We start from the raw sequence: 23,032 nt of genomic DNA, 5'->3' as shown, positions 1-23,032 counted from the left end.
TAAGGGGCACCTTATAAAATAAGTACAGGAGAAATATGCTTTATCGTCTCAAAATGAAACCAATTTCTCAGCTGATTTGCAATTTATTTACATGTTAACATTGATTTTCTGCTGATTTATAGCCCCACATGCCTGTGTCTTTGCTGCTTTCTAAATAAACACCATCAGGCTGGGGAAGGCAATACTGAATTACAGAGCTTTGTTCCAGCTTCTCTCTATTAATGAGTTAAATCTTTTACCAATAGTGCCTGGTCTCCCCGAGCACTGAGTGCAAGGAGAAGTCATGCATGGTATTTTATAAGGCTGGATTTCTGGTGTGCTATAAATAATCAGGAGGTGTGGAGAATCCAAGGGGAAAATAGAGATCTCAGGAAAAGCACAAGTGAAAAATGTGGTCTCGCAATTATTCTTTTTTTCTAAGCTATAAATTTGGAGATGCAGCCACAGCTTGTGGAAACCAGTGCTGGGGACATTTTATTTTATGCAGCCATTTAGGACCTTCCTTCCATGGCAGCTTTCCAGGGTACCTGCTGCACACCTGGGCTCCTGCATCCAGCATGTTCCACCCATGAGCCACGCAGGTAACGCCAGCCCGTGCTGAGGATTGCTTCTGAGTAAGTTTTATAATGGCAGGTAAATTATTCATTGGCATGTAAAATAATACTCTCAGCCTTAACTAACGGGGTAGAAAAAATAACCCCTGGCAAAGACTTCACCCTTCCAAGGCTTGGTTTATCAATAAACAATCCGGGAGCGCCTTCGGAAGGGCCCAGCACGGCGAGGGGCGATTCGGAGGGAGGGGGCTGAGATTCAAATGTGCATCAGTCTGGGGGAAATGCGCCTTTTCCACTCTGCAAGCTGCATGTGCAAATCCTATGGATAATTAATGCAACAGTTCCTTCAGCAGCATCAAAAGACCCACTGTTTAATTCAACATCCTACACGCGCGGTGTGACAGCAGCGAGGAGCGTTATCCCTGGCAGTGAGTGACAGAGGGCATCAAGCATTCCTCTGGAATGCTCTTGCATCTCATCCAAGTGGCACCTCAGGTGTGGCTGAGCTGCATTAATGACAGGAGGTGCTGCCAGTCCATGCCAGGCACGCTCCCGTCGGGAATGCCAGCCTGGCCAGGCACCGTGCCGCATCCCTCCCATCCCTGCGGCTGAAGGACTGGCTCTGCCAGCACTGCCGTGGTCACCAGGACATCTTGGAGGAGCTGGGAAGGGATCTGGCCACTGCAGGCACCTGCAGAGAGGTCACAGAGCCGACATTGAAAAGGCAGACGCCAGTACCAGCCTGGGCTCAGCAGCCCTTCTGGCACTTTTCTCCTGCCAGGACCACGCACCCCACAGGTTTTCCAGCCTGTTGACGCACTGGCCCTGTCTCAGGCACTGGAGCTCAAGTGTGAAAAAGGCAGAACAGGTCACAGCTGAGTTCTTTGGAGGGGTCACCGAGGCTTTGGCACGGCTGTGGGCCGCCTGCTCCGGTGCTGCTGTGGGGTGAGCTGGTGCCCGATGCCCCCCAGCCCTGGAGCCCGCCCAGCCTCTGCCCGGCAGGCGAACTCCAAACCCTGCAAATCAAACTCCAAATCTCAGCAATTCGATTCCAAAGCGTCAGGAAGGGCTTGGCAAAGGAGGAGCCGGGTCTGTGGTCTTGCTCCATCCCTCCCCCAGGGCACTGGGTGCTCCCCCAGGCAGGGAAGCGGCTGTGGCAGCCACAGCAAGGCAGCAGCGAGGCCGCTTTGTGCCTGAGCACATTTGTGCTCGCTTAATGGTGGGGGTTTGTTTTTTCCTGTTGACATTGATCATAATTGTTACCCCATCGATTGACACACAGACTGCTCGGCGGAATAACAAGGAATGCTCCGTGCCAAATTATTCACTCTCCACCGGCTAAATCGCGCATCCTCCTGCAATCAAACCACAACGGCAGCCGCAGCTGGAAAACAAAGGTCCTGCAATTCCGAGTGGAGATGTGGAGAGCTGGGCAAGGAGTGGTGGAACATCAGGCTCCCGGTGCTCCCAGCGCCTGTCAGTGACGGGTGTGTGACAGCAGTGTGACACCGCCAGCAGCGCGGCCCCGCCGTCTGTGCAGCTCCAGCCACAGGGAGATGCAGGAGGGAAAACGGATGGCATCGACTGCAATGGGCTGAGCATCCAAATCCAACCGAGAGCAAGGCAGAAAACTCTCTCGATTAGTTTGGAGCCCAGGGTCTGTCCTGCAGCCACACATTAAAAATAACCCGTCCGAATTTGGGTTGCTTTAAGGTCACAGGGTTCCACGGAAGGCAGGGCCAGCACAGCACGGCACCTTTGGCCTTGTCGGGGAGCACTGGGATGGGATGGACTGTGATTCGGAGCCAAGCTCCGTGCCAGCAGCGAGTGGCTTCCCTAGCCCTGTCCCCGGAGCGTGGAAGGTGTCACCTGGGGCTGAGCACACGCTAGAGAATCATCAGCAAAAAGTACACTCCTCCTCCAACAGGAAAGTTTCCTTTGCTGAAAATCACAGCTCTCCCATTTAATTCTCATGAATATTCATCCGTGCGGGGATCTCATTCAGAGGGAGACCGAGAAGAACTGGTGGGTGCTTATGCAAAAACACAGACACTTGACACCAAAAATGCTTGTTTAGTTGATGTGAAATCTCTCCAGTTTCCTTTTCCCAGTACATACACGGGCTTGGTGGGATGAAATACATTATCCAGAGAATCATTCATCAAAGAGACCTGGAAAGACGCAGAGCGCATGTGATGGATATGGAAAATGGCCACCTCGGCAGTGGCTTAAGGACAGCCAGAAAGACGTTTTGATGAGCAAAAACCTTCCCATGGATTTGTGCTGGAAGCAGGGTTCAATAGGGGACTGTCTATACCATCGGGTGCCAATCAAACGGAGTCATCTGTGCAAATCTGTGGCACAATCTCAGAGGGAGCTGTGGCACGGCAGGGGCTGGGCTGGGCAGGATTAGTCAGGAGCTAGAAAGGGATTAGGAAAACCTGACATGAAAATGCTTCACTTTGTGTGCATTTTTATAGTGTGAGACTATATACGGAGAGCTGTTATCCCACGGGCTGCCAGGCAGGAGCAGGGAAAAACAATGAAATGTATTTTGGGGGAGGAAAAAGGGACTTGGAAGGAGATATCCTCCCAGTGTGGGAAGAGCGTTGCTGAAGAACCTCTCCTGACTTTTGGGGAGCTGGACAAGGGCCATTTGCAGGCACTTGTGAGAAGGTTGCCCAGCCTTTCCTTGTTTTCTTTCCCGTTGTTTTGCATTAACGCCGTTGTCAGAGGCAGCTCCCCGATTTCCCAGGAGCTGTGCCTCCATCCCGCTCCCTGCTGCTGCCTCGGGCTCTCCAGAATTCCCTTTTAAGAAATCAGGGCAGAGAACAGGGGAAGTGGGTCCTCAGTGACGTAAGTGTTGCAGAGCTCCGAAATAAGCCGGCCTAACTAATGGCTTTGCTAAACACTGCAGTCGCTGGCGACGATCTCCGTGGCCATTCCCTGTGAGAGAGGGCTGAAATCTGCAGGCGAATCCCGACATTTTTGGAGCCGCGGTGGGCCGCACGCTCAGAGACGCGCTCGCTCCCCGGTTCCGCTCGGCTGCGGCTTCGCCGTGATGTAGCAGATTGTTTGGTGGGATCCATGTCAGGATATTTTAGGGAAGTCAGCGCTAGCATTGCTGTGAATACAGCATCTCTGCTCGTCGCACAGATCCCTTCCCTGCTCGGAACGGAGCTCTCTGAGGGCTGCTGCAGGCGAAGACGGAGGGGCTGTGGTGGAAGAGGCAGATGGAGCCGCGCAGCTCTGCGGGGATGGAGCCTGACTGTGCGGCAGCGCTCGCTGTTGTCCTAACGAGAGCCTGAGGGGTCCCAGCAGGGCCCGGGTCCCCCAGGATGTGTGGCACCCTTCCCTGGCACCGTGGGCAGGGCGCTGCTGACAGCGGGCACTCGCTCCCGTGGGCACCGGCGCCGCGTCTGCGTCCTCCTGAGCAGCGTTGGAGGCTCTTTGGAGATAGCAGAGTGACTTTGTTCTCATCAGCCCCACAAACTGCTTAATTAGTTAAAAATTTTACTCCAGACTAACTTGATTTGAGCTGTCCAGTCTGCGGTTCGGCTGCCTCCCGGCGCCCCCAGCCCCTCCGGAGAGGGGAAGGGGCTGGGATGGGGGAGCAGCGCCGGGAACACCACCCCGGCTGCAGGATTCCCCCGCTCTCACGCTCTGCATCGGAGCTGCAGACTCTTTCTGCAAAGCCAATTTCAGTCAACCTGGTTTCTCTAAAATACATCGACTTCAGTAGTGTTTTGTACAAAGGAAAGGAAAAAAAATCCTAAATATTTTCCTTGGGATAAACTCCCGTGTTAGAGCCGCGTCCCTTTCATGCTGTTGCACATGGGCTGGTATTTAAGGCAGGGACTTATTGTATAACCCAGTGCCTGTGGGATTAAAAAAAAATAAAAAAAACCCCCAGTCTCCATGGAAATGGAGGCCATATCTTTTGAAAACTGTATCAGAGCTCTCTATCCTCTCCCCTTTATCATTGTATTTTAACCTACCAGCTGCATATTTAAGAGCAGAGCTTGCAAGATGATCTTACCCTTTTTTATTATTTTCCCTTATGTGTTAAGGGAGGGAATACTGACAGGGACAAGTGACAGCTCGCTAATTATTCCCTTACTGCCACTGCTGTTCTTGTTTTGGACGTGTTGCTCATTTTCCTCTGCTCTTCGCACTGAATAATGCATGGGTCCCTATCAGTATTCATGCGGTACCTTCGGGAACTGCCAGCCTAACTAGCTGATAACTGATTCAGTTTGTAACCGGTGCCTTTGGGAGTTGCAAGGAAAAGTAGCCAAGAACAAATTTAACACTTCTTTCTCATTGCCTCAGAACATCAAGGAGAGGTGCAGGAGGGCTGCGCATGAAACCCGTTCGTTGCCTAGAGCTGTCGGGGGTGCGGAGCTGCAGCCCCCGCGTTTAACCCAGCGCCCGCGGCCGCGGGGTCAGCGGCATCCAGATGGGAACGCGGGGAGGGAGCGGGCCGGGCCGCCGCCATCCCAAAGCAGTTGTTTTCAGCAGATGCCCTCTCTAGGCTTTGCAGGGAGGTGCCAAGAAAAGCCACCCCAGAGCCATCTGCACTTCGGAGCGGCAAATCGTGCGAGCCTGGTGGCGGTGCCGGGAGCGCTCCGGGCTATCGGCTGCTATCGGCGGGGCACGGGCACATCGGGGAGGGGACCCTGCCGGGCTCAGCCGGCCCCGCAGCACCCCCGGGGTGCAAACTGCCGCTGCCGGGACACCCGGCTGACCCCGAGCAACGCTGAGCCTGGTCCCTTACAGCAAGGTCTGTCCCGCTCCGAAGCGGCTTCAAGAGCCCCCTCCCATCCCAGGGAGAGCACAAAGCGAGGGAGGATGGGTAAAAGGCGTACTCGCTCTTGCTCTGTTAAATACGATTGTGAGAGGGAAGAAAGGGAGAAAGTCTGGCATTTCTTGCGTGCCACGTTTGTCAGAGGTGCCTGGTTATGCTGGTGCTGCAGGAAACACATTTCCTGCCCCACAAGCGGAGAGAGATGGGCTCACTCACTGCACGGAGCTGCTCTGCTGGAAGAGCTCTGCTCCCTCCCAAGAAGGATGAAAAACTGCTCGGAGCAGTTGGCTGAATATTCTTACTCGAGCTTTTCATCTGACATGTGTCAGATGGTGTGACCTTACCCACCCGCAATGGCATGACCTCAGCCGCCATCTCCACAGCTTTGCTCCTCTCCAAGTGCAGATATAGATATTTAAAATACTGCCGTGGAGGAAGAGATGCGTTGGGTTTGGGGTTGCGTCAAAGTTGTCAGACGTGTCTTCTGCAGGAGCTGAAAGCAGATGGGGAGGTGACCTCGTAGGCGTCCATCATGCCTCATGCGAGGGACAGAGGTTCCAGCAGGAAAATTTTAAAGGTCTTTCTTGGAGCTTGCACTAGGAACTGCTTCCCTAGTTCAAACTCCAAGAACTTTGTTGAGGAAGTTTAGAAGCTCTTCTCTCCAATAAAGATGATCCAGATGAGCGCCAGGCAGGAAGCGAGGTTTGTGCACAAGGGACGAAGCTCTTGAAGCACAGCCAGACCTGGGAGCAAATTCATCAAGACCCAGCAGAAGAGGCACATCTGGGCTGTGCTCAGACAGGGCTGGGGTGTGGGGATTCCTCACTGACCCCTGAGTGCTGTCAGCCTCTTCAGACACAGAAAACGGGCTGGAGGGATGTGGGGACCCAGCTCAGAGAGCTCTTGACTCAAACAAAGCTGCTGTGTGTTTAATTGATTCCTCTCCACTGTTCCCATTTCAAGCTTTTCTGCACTTCCTCTGCTTCCCTGCCCCCAGTGCCAGCTGACCAACTGGGCACAGCAGGAAATCCTGGGTGATCTGTCCCATCAGCCCTTAAGGAAACAGGCAGGCCAGGTGGTCACTGACAGCCAATGACTTGGGAGGGAACCAACCTCTCTCCTTTCTCCTTCTGGGTTCTGCAAAACTTGGCAGCAGTTTGTATTTAGAACTGCTAAAACCCGTGGCTAATCGGGCAAAATTATCTTTTAAAAGGTAAAAACACAAGTTAAATAATGCTGATCTCTTTATCTCGCTGCCTATAATTACAGAAAAAAAAATAGGATGTCAAAGAGAAATTGAAGTACAGAACTGAAAATCCCTCAGCAGTGACTGGACTCAGATTCCTTGCCCCCAACCTGCTGGAGAGGTTTGGCTCCAGTGGCAGTGGGCACGGTGTGGGCTTGGCAGCATCATTCCTGTGCCTGTTCCAGGGAACAATTCTCCCCAGCCATAGTAAGCCTTGGAAACACGTTCACCAGTGTCTGTGGAGCCTCTGGGGAGCCCCTTGGAAGACAAGGAAAAAAGCCTCAAGATACTGTATGTCAGTCTATCTCTCTACTATAATTACCTTTATTGATTGGGGACTCATTTACATTTCCATATCTCCGAGTTTCCTGTTAGTGTGCCTGTTTAGATGTGTTCATGGATCAGATTTCAGGAGATTTCATTCCAGGGGAAAAAAAAAAAAAAAAAGCCTTGTTATGTATGAACTCCATGCAAATCTCAAAAGAGAGGTGACAAGGCTTTATGGCAAGAAATAACACCAGAAACCATCAGATGAGCGGAAGGAGAGAAGAGGGAGCGGCCGTGGCAGCAGAGCCATTTGTCACAGCGTCCCCAGCACACAGAATGCTCTGCACAGAATTCCTCCTTTTAGGGAAGCCCAATATTTCCTCCAAATAAAGAGCAGAAATGCGTGAGGAGCACAAAACTACCAAACCAGAAATTCTTCTCTCCTACAGGTTTGTGCCGTGTCCTGAGGGGAGTGCTGCTCTCGCAGATGGGTGCAGAAATACCTGCTTAGCCTGGGCTCACAACTGGCTGAGGGTGGCTGCTCTGCCCTGAACATTCTCCCTTGTGCTGACAGAAATCCTGCTCGTGTTCTCCCTGCCCTGCAGCCCCACGTGTCCTCGCTGGAGGCAGAGCTCACCCAGCCCTGGAGCCCCCTCACCCCAGTGCCATGAGGACACCTCCAGCTCTGGGTCACCTCCCCAGGGAAGCGGTGGCAGACACTGGGTGTGGAGAAGAGAAAGTCTGCAAATGGCAAAAAGACCTTTTGGTGACAAAAGGGGAGCAGCGAGAGTGCCTGGAGGGGGGGAGGTTTCAGGTTAGCAGTAAGTAGCTGCGATCCCCAGAGGAATTTAAATTGCCTTGCACTGATTCTCGCCGGAGTGAGAGGGAGAAGTGGGAGAGGGTCAGTCTTGTGCATCCCCCCTGCATCACACTCAGTCGCAGCACATCTGGGATCAGTTGTTCACATGTGCATCACACTGCTTCCCTGGCTGGGGGAGTCCCAGTCACCAGGGCTCCATGTCCTGACTCAGAGCTCAGGGCTGCAGGGATCTTTGAAAACAGCCCTCACCTCCCTGTGCAGCCCCTCGCAGGCTGCCTGCTCCGTCTCACCCAGACTAGACACAGAATCTGCTCCAAAATGGATGTTTTTCACATTAAAGAGCTGCACAAACATTTTATTTCCCATTTGTGGCCCTTTTGCAAACAGCAGAGAATCCACTCTTTCCTCCAGAAGATTTGTGTCTGAGGGAGCTCCCAGGCTGACATAAAGCTGCCCATACTTTCAAGAGGCCTCTCTGGTAAGCTCTTATTTCTTGGAATCCTTCCCAAAACGAGGCAGTATCACTTATGGGAAGCAGCAAATAGGAGTGATGTGCAGCCCTGAGAAACCCTTCCCGTTTCAGCAAAGACACAAGTGTCACGTCTCCGCAGAAATATCAATTATATTTCCTGTACAGCTAATGAGATAGCAGTTGGCAAACATCACAGGTAAACAGACATAGCCTAGCACATAATTTGGGCTTTTGGATCACATTTTCCTGTTCCTAAGGTGTCCCTGAGTGCTGCACCCACTGCTGTGCCCAGGTAAAGCCTGGAGTCAACAACGGAGTGCAGTGAAACCTCAATGAAATGTCACAGGGCTGGGGAAGGGTCAGATGAGGAACAGCTGAGGGAGCAGGAGGGGCTCAGCCTGGAGAAAAGGAGGCTCAGGGGGGGATCTTCTGGCTCTCCACAACTCCCTGACAGGAGGGGACAGCCTGGGGGGTTTGGAAGAAGCATTATGACAAGAGGAGATGGCCTCAAGCAGCTCCTTACCCTAAAGGGCTGCCCAGCCCTGGCACAGCTGCCCCAGGCAGCGTGGGGCCACCATTCCTGGCAGGATTTAAGGGACATGTGGATGTGGCACTTGGGGGAATTGGGTCAGTGGTGGCCTTGGCAGTGCTGGGGGAATGGTTGGACTTTGTGATCTTAGACGTCTTTTCCAACCCAAACGATTCCATGATTCTGCAAGAGACCATATCTGATTCAGCATTATTATTAATCCCAGATGTAGCTTATGAAGGGAGGAAAGGCAGTAATTAAGTGCAGTCATAAGTTAAAAGAATTGACCGTGTGTTTCTTGCTTGCCTGATCTCTGGCAGCGCCTGGTGTTTGCTCAGTCATCTGCTGCTGATTCTGTAACCCTGTGTGCTCCCCTCGTCCCAGCCCTGGGCACACTCAGGGGATGCCCTTCAGCTCCCAAAGTTCTCCTCAAAAAAGGGGAGAAACCCACTAAGGAGTAGAGAAAGGGTGAGAAAATTCAGAAGAGCAAAAGGAATTGGCAAAAAAAAAAAAAAAAAAAAAAAAAAAAAAAAAAAAAAAAAAAAAAACCAAAAAAAAAAAAAAAAAAAAAAAAAAAAAAAAAAAACAACAACAAAAAAAAAAACCCACAAAAAAACCAAACCCTGACAGGCAGCAAGATACAAAGACATAGAGGGCAAATATCTTCAGGAAGATGGTGACACTGGCAATGGCACAGACTGACATGGTCCAGCACTGGGCAGGGCATGGCAGGGAGCCCCAAGAGCACCCAGGATCCCAGGAAGAGCCCAGGAGCCTGGCTACAGCTCAGCATGTGGCTACAGGGCTCACAGCTGGCCTTTAGATGTTGTGGGGGGCTTGTTCCTGCAATCCTGCTCCTCACAGGTGGCAGCCTGGGGCAGGTGAAGCATGACCTAGCGTGGGGATCTTAGCTCTGGAGGGAACTGGGTTTGGGTAAATTTTGTGTGGGTTGTTCTTGTAGTAAGGGGATGGCTTCTGAGAAGGGAATAAATGGGATTTTAGTCCTTTTTTGAAACAAAAAAAAGAAATGTGTGCCTTCTGGGAGATGCTGGTGTATGAGTGTTGGAGGGGATGGTCCCCAGCTGTGGTGAGAGAGAGAAGTCTCTGCTCCTTGGGAGCTCCTCTGCAGCTGCTCTCTGAGACCACAGGAAGGGTCCTTCTAGACTGAGAGTAAGGCGACCCTTTTGGGAGAAAACACCAATTATTAGCAATGTCCTGGGAAGTCACAATCCATGAGGAGAACATGGCTCAGTCTGGTCCTACTGCAGCCACTTCTCAGGTGTTCCTAGATTTGGCTCCAAGTCCCTGAAAAGAGGATGAATTCTGAGCTGTTTCTGAGTTGTTCCTCTCCCTCAGGCACTGGAGGGATTTGGGTTTGTCCCTGCCTCCAGCCACTCCTCACTGTCTCTGTCACACCATGGTCACTTTGGATGCTCTCGGGTCCCTCCTGACACTCTCCAGTCCCTCCATCCTCTCTGGTGGCTCTGCCACCTCCCTTTAGCCACTCTCTGGTCCCTCCAGCTGCTCTCTGGGACCTCCAGCCCCTCTCTGGTGGCTCTGTCACACCACGGTCCCTCTGGTGGCTCTGCTTTCCCACCCGGCCCTCCTGCCCCGGCGGTTGTGGCTGCTCCTCCATCCCCAGGATCAGTTTTCAGCCAGCCCCGCGCTTTGCCCTCAGTCAGACTATTTAGTCTGGTTTTGGTGACCCTGTCTGACTGCTCGGGAAGGAGCTCTCAGGTTTCTCTTTTCTCTGCAATCACTACACTTTTTTTTTAAACAAATACCTTTGCGCCTCAGTCTCTCAGACAGGCTTAAGGTGGTCCCATTTGCCTTCCTTGTGTGAGGAAGGGAGCAGCTGGGAGTAGCCCTGGGGATTTGCATTCCTTTGCTGTGGGAGTGCAGGGTTACCTTCCCTTATAAATCGCTGTGGAGTGGCCATTCACGGCTAATATTTACAAAAATCCCCCTAAAAACTGAGGAATACCCCTGCTTAATATCCAGGCAAGGCTTATCTCTGAGCACGAAAGCAAAGACACTGCTTGAGTTTTCTTTGGAGAAGTGATAAATTTTGATTCGATTAGTATGTGCTGAAAAAGCCCCTTGTGCTTTAAATGCGAATTTCAAAATATTTAAAAATTGGCACAAACTCTTTCTTTTTGCTGCTCACATCATCCGTGGAGGGTCTGTGCCTCTGCATGGTGAACTGGCTGAGTCAGCAGGACAGGCTCCATGTAAGATGGAGGGATGGAGGGATGGATGGATGGATGGATGGATGGATGGATGGATGGATGGATGGATGTCTGCAGTGCTCATCACTCCATTTTGGTTTAATTGCTCAACTCCATTTGAAGGAGTTGATCACTCATCAAGGGCTTTTCCTGCATCATCCACAATCCAACAGCTGCCCAAGACAGGGCTGCTCTTTACAAAAACGATGCTCTGGAATGGGCTAAAAACATAAAGTCTCTAACAAAAAACAAGCCAAGAGTAGATTTTAAAAACAAATTGCGAGGGCCTGGTGCCACATCATACACAATTTGTGGAGCTTCACACTTGGAGCAGAGAAAGTGCTGATGGTGCCAGGGCTGGGGAGGCCTTGCATTGATCAGGAAAGAAAAGTGAGGCAGGGCCCAGTGCTGGGAGAGCGGGATCCATCCCGATTTATTGGGCTGCCACGAAGCACAGAGCGCTGGATGCAGATCGTTCAGCTGCTGCGTGCTAATGAAGGCTGCATTAATTACCCACTGTGGATTGATTTTCATGATTTGTCTGTCTGGGCCTCTCAAATGGGTCTGAAGGAACTTGGTGCTTGACCTTCACTGTGTTCAATGAGAGCAGGGAGACGCCTCATTCCCCAGGCTTTGCAGGGAGAAAAACATTTCTGGGACTTTTCCCAGCCCCAGGGACCTTCCTGGGTGCAGCCCTGGCCCTGGGGGGATCTTCCTACCACAGGGATGAGGTTGGGGTTGTTTTTATTGCAATGGCTCTGCGGGGAACAGGGAGAGACCTCCCAGCTCAGAGGGACAAGGTCTGGGGTGGGAGCCCAGACCCCAGACCCCAAGTACTCACTGCAGGCCCTGGGTGCCCATCCCGGCTCCTGTGTGCTCATCCCAGATCTGGGCAGTTTTTGGGGGACATTAGAGGGAGAAATTCCAGCAAATTGATTCTAAAAGGTGCTCAGAGGGGTCCCTGCATCCCCTCCACTGCACCGCCCAGAAGCTTTTCAAGTGGAACAGCCTGCAGCTATTACAATAAACACCTCAGCCGCAACCTGGCTCTCATTTGCATATTAGCAGCCTTAATTTTGATGAAATATGCAAATGTATGCAAAATGAAATTCATCTCATAATGACACAAGGCGATTAAACAATTTTTATGCTTAAATATTCTGTTTAATGAAATCAAACAGACCCATGCGTGTGACAAATTTGCCTCAGCATGGAGAAATTAGTGGATATCAAAAAACTACCCCAGAATCCCAAACATGGGCTGCAGTGTGCTGGGCATTGAAATCACCTCTTCAGAGGGAAAACAATGGGGGTTCCTGATAACCAAAGGAACTGGAAATCACATTACAGAGAAGCACTAAAATAAGTTAGTGGCAAGGCACTTTGTTTCCTACTCTCCAAAGAAATCCCTTTCTCCGTCCATCTTTTATTGATGTTCCAGATGTTGAATGGAGAAGACGCGCTTGCTGGTTCTTTGTGGATATTTTTGTGTTTTAAATAAAAAGGTGATCATGGAGCAGCTGCAGTCAGTGTCCAGGGTGGGTCTGGCATTGCTGGATGGGTCGTGTGGCACAGGGGGTGCCCTGGCTGTGCTGGGGGTGCCAGAGCAGTGGAGAGCTCAGAGGCCCTCCAGGGAGCTGCTGTGGATCCTCTTGGGTCCCTCATGGCAGTCCTGGGACAGCCCAGAGCATGGGCAGGCTCTGCAGGACTCAGCATCAAACTGAGTGAGATCTGCCTTGGTCCCACGGACTGAAATGACAGCGGGGTTGGAAACGATCTTTGCTTCCCATCCGTCATTGCAGACTCATCCCAGATTTTCTGTCTGAAATCGTTTTTACCTCTCCCATCCAGACCCTCCTGTTTCCTCCCTCTCACTCCCTCATGTCTTGGCTGTTCCAGCTGTGTTTCCCTTGGTTGTATCCTGCATTGCCCTGGTTCTTCCAAGTTCCATGTCTTCTGCTGTGGGGGGTGTGTGCAGCTCATCCCAAATCAGCCCAGCTGAGTCTCACCTGTAAATTTTACCAACTGTGTGTTCATTGTCCCTTTCAGGGTATGAATATTGCCTGTAAGCCCCATGGGCCCAGGTGCCTTCCAGTGCCCCCCGTTCTCCCATGGCACTCATCCCGCTGCTCCAGCTCGGCTCCAGCTCTCCAAACTCGGGCTCTGGAGCTGTCACACACCCACCCAAGGCTCTGTGCATCTGGAAATGCCATCGTGCCTCCTGATCCACAGCGGGCCTTTAACTACTGCTCTCTCCTTCTGGCCTTCCCCTCCCCTCAGCAGCGTGTCCCCGACTTCCCCTCCTCTCCTTCTGGGCTGTCACGGTGTAATTGATGATTTTAGGGAGTAGTTGACTCAGGCTGCCTGGTTTTGCTCTGTGAGTTCATTCCTGAGGCCGGTGCCTCGCTGTCGGAGCGTGGGGCCGGGGCCGGGCGCATCCAGGCTCCGCTGCTCCCGTGGAAATCCATGGATTCACGGCTTGTCCTGATGGACCAAGGGCATCCCGGGGTCCCATCGTGCCGTGCCACGCTGTGCCACGCTGTGCCACGCTGAGCTGTGCTGCACAGAGCCACCTCCCCAAGCCTCAGCCCAGCCAGCAGCTCCTGGGAGCTGCACAAGCAGTTTTCCCCCTTCCACCCCCCAACCCCCTGCAGCCCCAGCAAAGGGGTGGGTGGGCTCAGTGCCTGTGCCCCCTCCCTGCTGCCCTGGCCCAGGCTCCCTTGGCCTGTGCCAGAGCTGACAGAGGAGCTGCAGAGCGGGAGCCCTGCCAGGCCTCATAGCAGAGCCGTGATGTAAGAGCAGAGAGTCAGCAAAACCCCCCGCACCAGCAGAGTTAACCCTCACGGCAGGGACGTGCTGGGACGCTCCTGAACGAGGGCTGGCACCTCATCTCTGGGCACCCACCCTGCTCTGCTGGCGCCTGGGCACCCCTGGGCATTGCTGTGCACATTTTCCACGCCGAATCCCAGTGCCTGGTCTGTTCCCAGGTGGTGGGACTGGGCTGTTCCCAGGTCTCTCTGTGCCACCTGTGCCAGGCAGGCATCCCTGGGCTTCCTGCAGTGCAGTCCTGGCATCCCACATTGGGTGCCAGAGCCACTGTCCCAGCTCACGCTCTGCCTGTACTCTGCATTTAAATAATTCCTGAGGCAACAGGTTATGGGCTGAGAAGTTCTTAAATTATCTGAGCAAGTTTATGAACTTTCACAGTGTGGAGTGGATGTGACATTTCCTCTCCATAATAAATGTTCATCAGAAATGACTTGATCCAAACAACCTTGTGCTACAAAGCCACCGGGCCATGAAAAACCTTTGACAAAACAATCTCCTTTAAACGTGGCTTTGCTGGAATTAGGGCTGATTGTGATCGGATGTCTCAGTCTTCTGACCTTGTTATATTCCCATTATTTTGACAATTCACTGATTATTTGTAATATTTCACTCTGGATGAGTATTCTCACGCAGTGACGTGCCTGCAAGCGCTGGATTCATTTTTCTGTGTGGATTTGACTTGATCAGGAGGAGGTGATGAGCTGTGTGCTTCCCCTGCTGCACTTTCTAAACAAACCATTCTGGGCTCACGAGAAAGGATGCAGGAAGATGATCTTCACCCAGGGAGCATCCAGTGGAAATGCACCTCATTTTTTAATTTGCACTGTGCTGAGCTCTGCTGGTGCTGGAGCTGCAGCGGCTCCCTTCCAGCACCCTGGAACTGCCCTTGCAGGTGCCTGGGGAGCACTGGGAGCACTGGGAAACACTGGGAGCAATCCTTGCCCTGTCTGCCTGTGTTTCCTACACTGAGGAGTTTTCTTCAGGGACCAGACAAGCAATGCCTAAATAAATAGTCCAAGTGGATGCAATTCCAAGCTCATATCATGTTACAGTAATCAGAGGATAAAATTGTTTTTCTCTGTGACCTTGTTACAACCGTTTGTGAAGTCTGTGGAGAAAACTGCATGTCTAAATCAATCCTCCCTGTGGAGAGTGTCACTGCTCCTCTCAGAAGGCAATTAAAAAGGAGCTTTAGCTGGAGAAGGGGCTGAGGGAGCCTGTGGTGCTGCGGGGACTCTTGGAGAAGTTGGTCCAGGACCTGCACTGGGGGCCATCCCATCCTGGAGGGACCCCAAGATGCCAGTGGGAACCACGTGGATGGGTGAGGCCAATATCACTGTAAATCGATTTGCTTTTGATAGAGTGAGCTTGAGTTTATTGTAAAACTCCCGGCACAATTGGAGGGCTGCCTGCTATTATCAGTCCAAATAAATATGGGTTAACAACAAATTTGAAACATCTGCTGGGGCTGAAGCCGTCTCTGCTGGGATGTTCCCAGCCCAGTGCCTCATGTGAGTGAGGTGGTGGGAGTCCCAGCTCCAAGGGACATGTGCAGGGGACATCAGCCACCTCTCAGCCTGTCTGACTGGTCCTGCTGGGACTCTGGCTCCCAGGGGATCTCCAGTTCTCCTGGGAATGCTGCTGGCCAGCACTGCTGCCCCAGGACAGAGTTTGACCCAAGCAGGGCTGTCTGGGGGTACCGTGGGCCCCTCCTGTCACACAGCAGTGCTGGGGACAGTGTGGTGCCAGCCACCAGACCCCAGTGTTGGCACAGCCCTCGATGCCATGAGGCTGGTGATGCTCAGGGCCCTGGGATGAAAGAAACAGGATTTGTACCTGGCACATCTCAGGCTTTAAAGCCATTTCCAGGCTTCTCCCGCACCAAAGAGCTGAAATCTGAGATAAAAGCCTGCCGAGAGAGCAGCTGAGCACTGGGGTGCAGCTCCTGGTGCTGGCTGGTGCTCTGGAGCAATGTGGGGCTCCCCAGCACCCGGGGTGGGAGAGACTGAGGCAGAGCCCTTGGAGATGAGACGAAGGCAGCAGGAGGGAGAGAGGGAGGGAGGGAAGAAGGGAGGGCTTTCTCACAGGAACCTTGTGGGAAAAGCAAAACCTCTTGTCGTGGTTCACTGCCTGCCCGTCTAATGCTGTCCCCGAGGGAGCCGGTCAGGCGCCATAAAACCAGGCAATTTGCCCCGGAAATAGGTGAAGAGATGGAAATGTGCTGAGGCGATGTAAATGTGCCACCCCGCAGGGGCCGGGGTCCCGCCGGGCAGCTGCTGCACGGGGAGGGTGTCCCGCGGTGCCAGGGACAGGGAACCTCCCTGCCTCGGGAATGGGGGGGATTTCAGGGCCGGGCTGCCCTCAGCCTCCTCCTTGGAGGGAACCCCCCCTGGCCGTGCTGGTGCTGTGGCCCCCGGGTTTGGGGCACCCCGGTGCTTGTGGAGCATCCCCAAGACTCCGGAGGGGCGCTCGGTGCCAGCCGGGAACATCTGCGGTGGACAGCTCACAGCCTTCCACAGTCCTGCCTGGAGGGTCCCGACCCTGGGACAGCCGGCACCCAGCGAGGAAGCCTGGAATTCAGCTGGAAATCAGCCCGAAAATCTGCCTGAAAATCAGCTCAGCCCAGCAGCCAAACTCTGACGTGGTTTTGGTGGCAGCTGAATATGAGCAAGGCTGGGATGCACTGCATCAGCTGGTGTTGGTGCAGGGCTGAGTGGGGCCTTGGGGCTGCTGGTGCCACAAGAAATTCTGCTGGTTTTTGGATGCTTGGGATGCTGGGTGCTGACTAAACAATAACTCAGTGCCGGGGAGGAGCTGTGGGGCACGCTGTAAATCCAGCCCTGGGGGATGTCATGGAGATGAGATCCGCCTCAACCTCACGCACCAGGAATTCAAGAAAGCCACCTTGGCCACCCTCATCCTTCCTCCCACAGTGCCTGAGACAGGCCAGACCCTGTCAGCTGGGATCTGCCTGGATCCTCCTAAATCAGCGCTCTGCTCTGCCTGTTCCTGAGCACAATCCTATCTCCTGGCTGTTGGACTGCGGCCAAACGCAATCACTTCTCTGAAAGACTCGCTAAATATGTTCAGCAAAAGAATTTAATTAGCCCCTTTCTCTTCCACATGAAGGTTTTTAAGAAAAAAAAAAAAAAGAAAAAAAAAAGAAAAAGGGGGAATAAAGGAAAAGAAAGAAGATCCCTGTCTCCCCAGTCCATTTTCTCAGCTCGGGGTTGCAGTCCTGCTGCTCTGCTCGGGGTTTCAGCGTGTCTCACTTGGCTTGCCAAGGCCTAGAGAGCAGAACCTGGTCCTGCATTGAGCTCCCCAGGTGTCCCAGAGGGAAGAGCTGTGCATCCCTCCTCCTGCCCGAGGAGGCCATTGACTGGGACTTGGACTTGAAAGGATTGTTTGGTTGAGATGTTTGTTTTCAGCCTGAACTCCTGCGAGGGATGAATCATATCTGCGTGTGTCTGGCTGAGCTACAGGGCTCTGCTGAATGCAGGGGAACACGGGGAGCAGCACATGTCCCTGCCAGGAGAGCTCCTCTCAGATTCCCTGTGTCCCTGCCATCCTGCTCCTCCCCCGTGCTGGGGGAGGGAGACCATCTCCTGAAATGGCTCCAGGTGGGGGCTGCAGGCAGGGAAGGCAGGGAGCTGTGGCATGGAGGGGGCTGTGCCCGGAAGGTTCCTGGGGCTGTTTGTCCAACCAGCCCTTCTTGCTGTGGGGATCCGGGGGGTGGGGGACAGGCGGGGGCTGGCTTCTCCTCCTGGCTAAGGATGGGGACTCTGCAGCACTGATGCCACCTCTGGGGCTTGAAGCTGGTGTCTAGACAAGGATAAACTGTGCTTGTGTCACCCATGCTGCCAAAACCTCACCTGATCTTTTCTCTGCGTGGGCAAGGGCGATGAGAGCATTCCCTTGTGGTTGTTCCAGTTATTTTCACTTGGGTCAGGCTTGGGATTGGGGAAGCAGGATCTGTGTGGTGCATGGAAAGCAGATCCCTGTGGATGGAGCTGTGCTCAGCCTGGGGTTCAGGGCATGGCACCCTGTGATCCCACTGGGCTGGCTGAGGTGCTGCTCTCAGGTGAACCAGTCAGGAACCAATCTGTTAGGAAATTTATGAAATGTTATGTAACCACGAGGAACCAAAAGACAGACACTCTTAAAATGATATCCCTGTTAATAATCTCCTTCATCCATCACTGCTGCTCAAGGATCCTCTCGCTTTTATGCGGAACATAAATTATTTGGTGGTGGGAGGAGGGGTTCTCCAAGAGATGGGAATTGCAAACAGCTGGTTGACCACAAATTGCACCTCCTGCATCATCAGCGAGCGCAGTGAGCTCAGCACCAGCCCTGCACGCCACATTCATGACCAGGGTGGGATGTTTTCACTCTGATGATGCAGAATCCCTGGTTTGGTGGTACCCCGTGTGTGCCCACACGGCTCTGTGTGCCCTAAGGATGGCACAGCCAGGACCCCCACACTGTGCCCCCTCATCCTCCTGTCCAGCATCAATTAGGTCCTGGCTTCAAACCTCACCAGGCACATGGAGAGTGTCAGAGCTGCATGTCAGAATCCCCACCCCGAGGGGCCTCAGTTTTAGAGGGACACCCCACAGCAGTTTCTGAACCCCCTTCTGGTTTCCCGGGTATTTTCCCAGAATCACTCATCACTCCTGCAGCCCTTGGCCATCCCTTCTGCTTCACAGCATCTGAGCAGGACAGCCAAAGCTAATGCTGATGTTGGCGTTCGTGTGGAGCTAAGGGTTAAGGGGAAGGGATCAAACCACAGAACAGAGAGTGAATGCAGCTTTTCTTGTTCGTGCTGCATTGTGATATATTTAAACTTTCATTTAGCATAAATACTGTAGGTCAAACACCAGACAGATTCACCAATTATATTTTCCCCTATTAGATGAAATATGTTTCTAATTTGGCCATAGTTTTGTTTTATTAGACCTGTGGCAGTGAGGGTGACCCTGTTTCAAAATAACCTTTTCAGATCATTTAGCCCTAGTCTTTTGCAAATAGAGTTTGATAAAGCAAAAATGTGCCAGTCTATTTTTTAAGTGAGGGTTATGTGAACCCAATTCCTTCCCCAAGTCAGGCTGGGGCCCCGCTGGAGCTCGGGAGCCCTTAGGAAAGCGTTATGTTACAGTCACTCCGTGTGTGCTCAGTGAGTGCCCCAGCATGCAGAGAGAGAACTCCAACTGTGTTTGTTTTGCACAGCGGATTTGAGCCAGAGGATTTTTGTCTCTTTAAAATGTAATAAAATATAGTACTAGCATTTCCTGGGTTTCACAGCTTCCCTGCGTGCTATTGGAAGGACGGCAAGGAGAGATGTGCTGACTCCAGCTCCAGATCTCCCTGGTTTTCTTAACAGCAAGATCCCCAGAGCAGGAACATCAGGTATCTTTCGGGATCAGCTTCTGCTTTTTGTGTGCGGTGAAAACGGCAGAGATGAGTTATTTTTACTTTATGCAATTCCATTTTTTCTCCCGGCTTATCTGATCCGCTTATTGTACCGAGGGCTTTATTTCCTTCAGGCTCCACAGGAAAGCTCCGGGCTTGCGGGAGCCCATTCAGCCTCGGCGCGATAGCATCAGCTCGGGTGGCAGCGCTATCGCCGCCGCTATCCCCCGATCGCCGCCGTTATCGCGCCGCTGACAAACCCGGCAGGACTCCAACGCCGTGGCCGCCTGTGCCTCTGGAAGTTTTCCTGGGCACTCGGGGTCTTCTCCCTGGCTCTGTGCCCTTTTGCAGAGCCTGGATGAGTTCCCCAGCCAGGATTTCTCCTTGAGTAGTAATTCCCTAAACTGCCCTCCCCGCTCCTTTTACCTGCAAGGTTCTTACTGGAGTCACTTCTCCCTTTCCCTGATTTCAGACCTAATTCCCATATTCACACCAATTGAGGTGCTGGTTCATCTGTCCCTGCCAAGGGAGAAGTCCAAGAAATAGGAGAAGCCCAAGAAATGAACCCCCAAGAAGGGCTGGTGGGTGCTCCTGCTGCACTGCCAGCCCTTCCAGCAGCTCTGGGAAGCTTTGGGGCCATCCCTGTGGGAATGGGGACCCTCACAGACACAGCCTTGTGGGGCCATGGGGCTCCCACTGCTCTGCTCCCCCCCAGCTTCTCCCACTGCTCCCTTGGCTTGGGATGTGTGTGGACCCCTGGAAGAGTCAGGAGGCACAGCCAAGGAGAATAACAGCACACAGCCACCCGTGTGGCACCGTTGTGTCCTCCTGCTGTCACTGGGCTCCTGCGGCTCCTGTGCCAACACCTCCCAGGGTAGGAGCTCCCCGTGGCCAAACAGCAGGAATGGCCCCCAAACAGCAGGAATGGCCCCATCCCCAAACACAGGAATGGCCCATCCCCAAACACAGGAATGTCACCATCCCCAAACACAGGAATGGCCCCATCCCCAAACATCAGGAATGTCACCATCCCCAAACACAGGAATGGCTCCATCCTCAAAAAGCAGGAGTGTCACCATCCCCAAACAGCAGAAATGGCCCCATTCCCAAACAGCAGGAGTGTCACCATCCCCAAACACAGGAATGGCCCCATCCCCAAACAGCAGGAATGATGTCATCGCCAGTGCTTTCATCATCCTGAATTGACATCATTCAAAGTAACAATCACAGCAAAGCTTTGCATTTAGGGATTAAAACCAGCTGGAAAGCAGCGTGTATCCTGTGCAGAAAATGGTTGTTAAGATGGTGCTTTGAGTCGAGAAAGTCACGCCTCAAAGTTTGCTGAAATTCGATATTCTTAGCAAATATTATTGTTACTTGTTAAATATTTGGTGAAATGCAAAGATCAACACTGAAGAAAACTATCAGCACTGGCAAAACAAAATCCACATTAAAATGTCCTTGAAATTAATCTATCCCTGTGAAATGTCCTCAGTTTCCTGAAACCGCCATTTCCAATGGAAATTCTCCATCAGAAAATTTCCTACAACTCTGCTCAAAGCCTGGAACCCCAGAGCTGAACCATTTCAGACACTGTTCAAAGCTATTTTTGTTAAGTCTTTAAAACCCTTTAAGGCTTCATTGAGAGAAAATCCCTCTCTGTGCTGTCACTGAGTTTAACAGTCTCATCTCCGGGCTGGGAGGGGTGGGGAGTGCTCCTGTCCCCCTCTCTCTGTCAGGATGAGATTTCCCCCCCTTGCTCCCCAAGCTGCCTCTGTCCTGTTTTCTCCCCAGGAGCCCTCAGTGCCTCCACGCCACAGGGACAGGAGATGGTTTTGCTCAGGCTGTGTCTGAGAGCGGGGTTTGCTGCCCGGCAGAGCCAACAGCACCGAGCAGTTCCTCCCATCTCCCCGAGAGTTCCACTTGCTCCAGAGGCTGCTGCCAGTGCCAGAGACCTCTGAGACCTGGGCCAAGCTCTTGCACCACGGGGAGAAGGTGGAACTTGATCTTAAGCAAAACAGAAATGTCGCCAAGGGTTTCAAGTGAAAACTGCAGTTGGAAGGAGTGAAGTTTCCACCTCCTCGGCTCTTCTGGACAAGCTGGGGCTGTGGGGCCTGGGCACCTGGGGGCTGCCCATTGCACCCAGTACAGGCTGGGAGAAGCAGCTGGACACCCCCAGGAAAGGGAAATAAGGGAACACCTTCAGCAATGTCCTGTGTGGTTGTTTTTTGCTGTTTTCTTTTCTCCTGTTTTATCTCCCCAACATTTTCCCCCAGGTGCTTGATCCTGAGGTATTAAAGGACGATTCTGGGTCACAGAACTTGCAAGCAAGTGGAGAAAGTGACTTTATTTCTAGGTAGAAGCCAAATTTGGGAATACTGGCCGCAGCAGGTCACACCCTGTGCAAGGGTGTGTGTCTGAACTGAGCGTGCAGAAAACAGCAGCACACGGCACAGGGGAGCAAAGCAGGTCACTGAAACACTTGTCAGCTTTTCAACATTGTTCACAGACATTTTGGCATCCCAAAAACTGACAGGGGATCAAATGTTCCCAAATGGTGAAATCTCTAAGTAAGAAAAAGGCACATGTGCTTTTGAAAGGTCTCATGTTCTGAGCACTGCAGGCTGCAGCAGCCATAAATTGTATTTACAGCCTTGCTGAAGCGTGTCCTGTTTACACCGTCTGATCTCTGTCCTAGGGACTGACTGAACCTATCAGGGGCCGAAAAAACCATAATTCCTTTGATTTGGAATAATGGGGAGGAGCAGGGTGATGTTCTCCCAGCAGCCTCAGATTCCTCAGAGCTGTGTGCCTGCTGCTGCTTCAGACTCTCCAGCAAGGGCAAGTCCTTCACTCTGACCACTGTCCCAGCACCAGCAGGGGGTTTGCCAGCAGAACACCCAGGGCTGCATCTAGGCATGAGCTGTGCTTCCCAGGGACATCCCAGGAGCTGGGGCCAGCTGGAGGAATGTCTTCTAAGCTGCTTTCTGTCTTTTGAGAAGCCCAGGGTGTTCCTTGCCAGGCTGTGCTGCCATGCAGGTTTCTCGGTGTCACTATGTCAGATATGAATTCTGGTTTAACTCCCAGAAGGGATAGGATGTGACTTTTCCTTGATGTTTGGAAACTTTCCCATGGAGCTCTAGACATGATGTTTTCCTCTTTGGTACCAGGGTGAGCCCAGATGCTGAAGGCAGGCTCCATCCTCCATATCATAGCCTGGCACATTTACTGGCACATGACTCCTGCAAGGGCAAAGGGCAGCTCCAAGTTGTCTGAGGGAAACCAAAGTGCCTCTGGTTGTTCTGCCAGTCCTGGTGACCCCCAGCCCCTCGGGCAGGAGGTGATGGGGAGGACACCTGGGCACAGATGGTGCAGCACGGCTGGCACCTGACCAGGGCACATCACAGAGCACCCTGGGCTCAGCAGGGCCGCCCCAGCCCCTTGTGTGGCTCTGTTGTGCTCTCTGGGCCTCTCCAGGACCTGCTCATCCAGAGCCTGTTGCTGCTTGAGGCACAACCAGAGAGTTCCTTCTGCAATGGAAAAGTTATTTTCCTAAACGGACATTAATGTTTTTTCCATTAATTGGAAGAAATTCTGCGGCTATGGAAAGCCTTAAAGTGATATCACTGTGAAAAACTGCAAAAAATTCTCACTGAAAAGGGCTTATGAAATCCAGATTTTCCCAGCCAAAAGGGACTTTAAAATAATCCCCCCAGAGCCTCCACAGCACAAGAAACTGGAGATGGCAAAGGGCCCCTCACTGGGGAAACACGATGTGGGAGGGGAGATTGTTTTAGCTGCCAGAGGGAGCATCCATCCCACCCATCCCATCCCATCCCATCCCATCCCATCCCATCCCATCCCAACC

The 23,032-nt window shown here is 52.5% G+C and overlaps 1 long non-coding RNA gene across 1 annotated transcript; it reads left to right on the top strand.

The window, feature by feature from the left end:
* The first annotated feature begins 14,947 nt into the window (after positions 1–14,947).
* Positions 14,948–21,411, top strand: LOC121338997. The gene is made up of 3 exons (XR_005953100.1): positions 14,948–15,073; positions 19,057–19,161; positions 20,959–21,411. It is a non-coding gene; the product is annotated as an uncharacterized LOC121338997 (long non-coding RNA).
* The last annotated feature ends 1,621 nt before the right edge of the window (positions 21,412–23,032 follow it).

The sequence above is a fragment of the Onychostruthus taczanowskii genome, unplaced genomic scaffold (assembly GCF_017590055.1).
Source record: "Onychostruthus taczanowskii isolate IOZ18803 unplaced genomic scaffold, ASM1759005v1 scaffold32, whole genome shotgun sequence".
In the NCBI taxonomy this organism is placed as follows: Eukaryota; Metazoa; Chordata; class Aves; order Passeriformes; family Passeridae; genus Onychostruthus; species Onychostruthus taczanowskii.
The sequence above is the reverse complement of the archived record's forward strand: the minus strand, read 5'-3'. Positions and strand labels throughout refer to the sequence as shown.